The sequence below is a fragment of the Anarhichas minor genome, unplaced genomic scaffold (genome assembly GCF_050575085.1).
Source record: "Anarhichas minor isolate MPS153535 unplaced genomic scaffold, ASM5057508v1 ptg000018l, whole genome shotgun sequence".
NCBI classification, from domain to species: Eukaryota; Metazoa; Chordata; class Actinopteri; order Perciformes; family Anarhichadidae; genus Anarhichas; species Anarhichas minor.
Genome location: NW_027466464.1, coordinates 11,251,109 through 11,257,625, shown reverse-complemented (window position 1 = coordinate 11,257,625; position 6,517 = coordinate 11,251,109).

Here is a 6,517-nt window from a genome sequence, read left to right as displayed (position 1 = left end):
TTCTTTCATATTACGGTGTATTTCCGTTATCAGTACAATGTTTAGTACATTTAACAGTGACAAAATGTATTTTATACAATAAATACATGCACAAATTATTGTTTTGGCTGATATATAGATTTACGGTGTTTCACTGTCAGATAAACTGAATATAACCCATTTACAATTTACGGTCTCTTACTGTTGTGATTTAACAGTTTTTCACTGTAAAATTCACTGACTTTTCTTACAGTGTAGATCTCCATTCAATAAATAACAGTGTCAGTATAATCATGCTCTTACTCCAGTGCACCTCGTGTCAAACCACTCACTCGTGCTTCTAGTCGTCTGACGTTCAATCTGAAACATCACCGTCAGTAAAGATAACTTGTCTGAATGAAGTTCTGTCTGATGAACCAGTAAAGCAGAGCAAAGAGTTTGGGAGTACACAGCTTTTTATGTGAAATATTAAACTGCAACAAGTCTGGAAACATGTCACAGTCTCCTGCCTGTATGAGAATAATAGAGGATGTGAATATTAATAATAAGAACAGTGTAGCTCAGTGCTGCTAATACCTCCTCATACACAAATAATAACACATCTCACACAAATGAAAGTACCTGCAGGTAAAACTGCTGTTGGCTTTATTTTATTTACATCTCAGTAGATTAAAAATAAACCCTGAAAACATAAGGAAATATTTTGTTATTATATAACATCAGTGTGTTGTAAATTGTAACAATCCACCTCATTCTATAAACCTAAAAAGGGAAAAGTACAGATGCTAAAATTAAAGGGCACGGGCGGATCTGAGTTGGTGGTAAACAGACACTACATCTGACTGCATGACATGGTTGAACACACAGAAACACGCTGAAAGGCTCTCTATTATTCACTATAATGACGGACCACATCAGACACAAAGGAAACCACACAGCCAGTTAAATATAACACCATATATTAATATACAGCAAATTCATACGGCATACAGGATGCACTGCAGCAAACAAAACACAAACCGTGAGGCCCCGCTGTCCTCCAGCACAATAAACTAAACATTTACAAACTATCACTCAAACCCAGAGTCCCGTTAGTTTCAATGTTCCTTAAAGTAACACAAAACAGTCCGATGACAAATAAATCCCCAAAACAAAGTCACCAACAGGTGGAAGCGTGGCGAGACGCTGCGGTTCCTTTGTCCACAGAACTCGTGCTACCTCACCACAGCCCGTCTAGCTGCTGGTCCTCTGAGCCGTTTCCAGTGAAGCCTCCAGCTCTGTAATCCAGGAGACGCTTGCTTCGGATCCTTTTGCCGAGCTTTCGCCGGAAAACCGTGTTCTCTGACTCCACTAAACATCGCTTGCTTCCCTTGTCTGCACGCACCATCTCCGTCACAATTTATACAAGCCAGGTCAAATAAAACGATAACAATAACAGACCCTATTCATATCCTGTGTAATCATTACAGGCAGCTGATGAGATTCATAAGTACAGCACTTTAAATATGTGAAGGGAAATAATAACCAATAGGTTCCACATTCATGATTGCCGTACACAAAGGCAGACTTTGCGATCATTACAAAATGATATGAAGTGAACTAAAGCAGCAGGAAGCAAACCTGCAGTAAGTCCAGAGACAGGATGAGTGTTTGTGTTGTGAGTCAGTCAAAGTCCAGACGTGATGTTCAGTCAAAATGTCATTAGATTGTAAACAGTACACACATGTCATACATCCATAAACAAGCCCTAAAAACACTTGATAAAAAAAAACAAAAGTCACCATCACTGCAATATTCTCACCAAACACCATATCCTGAGTTGGGAGAACATCATTAAATTCACTGATGTGTGTCTGGTTTTTAAAGTTGTACATGGTGTGGCCCCGCCTCCACTTAGTGATTTTATTGAACAAAGCACTCAAAGCAGCAGACTCACTAGATCTGCTTCAAGAGCTGATTGTGTCATTCCACATAGGTCAAGCTCGTTTAGTAAATCTGCATTCTCTGTGAAGGCAGCTCACTCGTGGAATGCTGTGCCACCACACACACGCACACAAAACACGGACCAAACATTCAAGCATGACTTCAAGGAATGGCTTGTTGCCAATCAGGTGTGCCAGCATTGATGTGCTGTCTGTGCTGCCTGCTTGTTTCGCCTATATGTGCATTTGTCTTGTTCAGTGTTGCTATTTTCCATGTTTTTGTTGTGTATGTTATGTGCTTCAGTGTTATATGTGCTTGTCCTGTAGGTGAGTCTGTTCTGAGTGACGCATGCAGAAACCTGTTCTGTCTGCTCTGCTTTAATGTCGCACACTTTTCTTTTGCTGTTTATTGGTTTTGTCTATACGTTGCTGTCCGTTTCTCTATGAATTTTAACTCCGTTTCAAATTGAGATTTTGTTATTTTAGGCTGCCTTGAAACATCTGGCCGGGGACAGCAGATGGAAATTAGCCTCTCTGGCTCACTTACAGTGTGACTGTTGATTAGTGTGCATTGTCCCTGAAAAATAAATAAATAAATGTACAAGATGGAGTCCATCAGTAGTGACTTGTTGTATTCATGCAGATGAAATCAAATCACTAAATGTTTCCTTTATTATTTCAGTTTTGATCTCTGGTCAGATCGTTCTAAAGGAATCAAGTTCTTTGGGAATCTGTTCTGTGCAGCAGCAGAGAGAGAACAGACAGGAGAGAAGATGCTGGAGCTGTTATCATCAGTGTGCTCATACAGAACATTCCCTTTATATGATGATGATGATGATGATGATGATCACACATATCAGAGTGGTTTCCTGCTGGGTCTGTACTCCCACCTGAAGGACTGTGAGACTGAAACAGGTCTGAGTCTCCTTCCATCATTACAGTCAGTTCTCCAGTCAGCTCCTTCAGTCTGGTCCATAGACCTCTCAGAGAGAAAGACCTCCATCCTCCTGGAAGTGCTGAAACTCCAACCAGAGAAGAAACAAGTGGAGCTGAGAGGCTGCTCACATGAAGAGAGTGAAGTGAGGAGTTTCCTACAGTGTCTGCCTTTTATCTCACAGCTCAGGTAACTCTGACTAATACTGCATATTTAATTATAACATGTGGCTTCTTCTTCAGAGGTTTGTCAGAACATCTGTTTCATAATCTGCAGTGTTTCTAAAATAGTTAATCATCATTCACAAACACACATAATGTAGATAAAGATGAATATAATGTCTCAGGTCAGTAATAATGTATCATCACAGTTATCACAGTCTTCTGCCTGTATGAGGATAATTACATGAAGTGAATAATATTAATGGAACAATGTGGCTCTGAGACAACAACACAAAAATAAACCTTTGAAACATAAAATAATATAATTTGACACATTAAATATCAAACATCTCTTTAATTATATTTCACAGTAATTTTAAACATGAATGAATTAAACAGATGTCAGTCCTCTGAATCATCAACATGTTGTTGTGTTGTATAACTTCTGTCTCGCTGCTGTTGTTCCACTATTTATATTTATATATTGTGAATTTATTTTACGCTCAAATCTCAAACATGAAATCAAATGATATGAAGTGAACTAAAGCAGCAGGAAGCAAACCTGCAGTAAGTCCAGAGACAGGATGAGTGTTTGTGTTGTGAGTCAGTCAAAGTCCAGACGTGATGTTCAGTCAAAATGTCATTAGATTGTAAACAGTACACACATGTACAAGATGGAGTCCATCAGTAGTGACTTGTTGTATTCATGCAGATGAAACCAAATCACTAAATGTTTCCTTTATTATTTCAGTATTGATCACCGGTCAGATCGTTCTAAAGGAATCAAGTTCTTTGGGAATCTGTTCTGTGCAGCAGCAGAGAGAGAACAGACAGGAGAGAAGATGCTGGAGCTGTTATCATCAGTGTGCTCATATGAAACATTCCCTTTGAATAAGAATGATCATCCCACATATCAGAGTGGTTTCCTGCTGGATCTGTACTCCCACCTGAAGGACTGTGATCCTGAAACAGGTCCGAGTCTCCTTCCATCATTACAGTCAGTTCTCCAGTCAGCTCCTTCAGTCTGGTCCATAGACCTCTCAGAGAGAAAGACCTCCATCCTCCTGGAAGTGCTGAAACTCCAACCAGAGAAGAAACAAGTGTATCTGAGAGGCTGCTCACATGAAGAGAGTGAAGTGAGGAGTTTCCTACAGTGTCTGCCTTTTATCTCACAGCTCAGGTAAGGTCATTTTACTTTACATGATTTGATAAAACATGAGTTTTTATTATAGATTAAACAACCCAACAGTTATTAAACTAAAGTGGATCATATTTACTTCTCCACAAACAGCTACAGAACTAAAACGCTTCAGTCAGATGTTTGGTGTTGTGATTCAGAATGCATTCTTCACTCAGAAGTAGATCTCCATTCAATAAATAACAGTGTCAGTATAATCATGCTCTTACTCCAGTGCACCTCGTGTCAAACCACTCACTCGTGCTTCTAGTCGTCTGACGTTCAATCTGAAACATCACCGTCAGTAAAGATAACTTGTCTGAATGAAGTTCTGTCTGATGAACCAGTAAAGCAGAGCAAAGAGTTTGGGAGTACACAGCTTTTTATGTGAAATATTAAACTGCAACAAGTCTGGAAACATGTCACAGTCTCCTGCCTATATGAGAATAATAGAGGATGTGAATATTAATAATAAGAACAGTGTAGCTCAGTGCTGCTAATACCTCCTCATACACAAATAATAACACATCTCACACAAATGAAAGTACCTGCAGGTAAAACTGCTGTTGGCTTTATTTTATTTACATCTCAGCAGATTAAAAATAAACCCTGAAAACATTAAAACATATTGTTTCCGTACATTAAACAGGAAGCAACTCTTGAAATTTTATTTCACAATAATTTAGAAAATGAAAAATCCAGTCCTCTGAATCATCAACATGTAGTTGTGTTGTATAACTTCTGTCTCGCTGCTGTTGTTCCACTATTTATATTTATATATTGTGAATTTATTTTACTCTCAAATCTCAAACATGAAATCAAATGATATGAAGTGAACTAAAGCAGCAGGAAGCAAACCTGCAGTAAGTCCAGAGACAGGATGAGTGTTTGTGTTGTGAGTCAGTCAAAGTCCAGACGTGATGTTCAGTCAAAATGTCATTAGATTGTAAACAGTACACACATGTACAAGATGGAGTCCATCAGTAGTGACTTGTTGTATTCATGCAGATGAAATCAAATCACTAAATGTTTCCTTTATTATTTCAGTATTGATCACTGGTCAGTTCGTTCTAAAGGAATCAAGTTCTTTGGGAATCTGTTCTGTGCAGCAGCAGAGAGAGAACAGACAGGAGAGAAGATGCTGGAGCTGTTATCATCAGTGTGCTCATACAGAACATTCCCTTTAAATTATGATCATTATCGCACATATCAGAGTGGTTTCCTGCTGGATCTGTACTCCCACCTGAAGGACTGTGAGACTGAAACAGGTCTGAGTCTCCTTCCATCATTACAGTCAGTTCTCCAGTCAGCTCCTTCAGTCTGGTCCATAGACCTCTCAGAGAGAAAGACCTCCATCCTCCTGGAAGTGCTGAAACTCCAACCAGAGAAGAAACAAGTGGAGCTGAGAGGCTGCTCACATGAAGAGAGTGAAGTGAGGAGTTTCCTACAGTGTCTGCCTTTTATCTCACAGCTCAGGTAACTCTGACTAATATTGCATATTTTATAATACTATATATTTACTTCAGAAGACGTTTGTCAAAAAAGACCCAGCTCATAATAACCGGTGTTTTGTAATTTACATGAACCCTTACAAGTGTCCTTGAGCGAGACACTGATCCCTTAGTGACTCCGCCCACTGCTGAGGATCAGTTAGATGTAGAGGTCACATTTCATGTTTGTACCTGAATGTATATGACGACTTACGAAGTTTATCTTCATAAAGAAGAATGTCAGTATTTTAATCTAGAGTGATATCACAGACAATACTACATCACACTCTGTCTTCTCTAAATGTCACCCCTGATGAAAGACATTGTTCATGAGATGGTTTATAATGCAGTGTGTCTTTGCTGGTTTCACACTTCATCTTGTTTCAGCTGTGATCCAGACTTCTTCCAGACAGTGTGTACGTTGATCTGTGTCAGATCCAGAGAGGAGGCCGAGCAGTTGTCCTCTCTGCTGCAGCTGCTGGGCTTCACCCTCCGGTTAACGGGAGGCTTACCCAAGAAAACCTGCCGGTCTGTGGGGACGGTTCTCAGACGTTGTGGCTCTGAAGTGGATCTCATCCTCACACCCAGAAAGATGTCTCTCAGAGGAGCCTCCCTCCTCTTTAGAGGAGCAACACAAGTACACAGTCTGAGGTACGCATTGATATCTTTACTGCCTTTAGTTCTAATGACTCCATCCTTTCCACTGTGAATGTCCAGTTAGTTGTGTGACTTCATTCTTCTTTATTTCCAGGCTTTCCAGCGACATGGCCTTGCTACTGTGTCGATGGGTAAGAAGAAGGGAAGCGGACCGTCGGCTGGCTGTGGAAGAGCTTTCTCTCTCCCCTCAGAAAGCC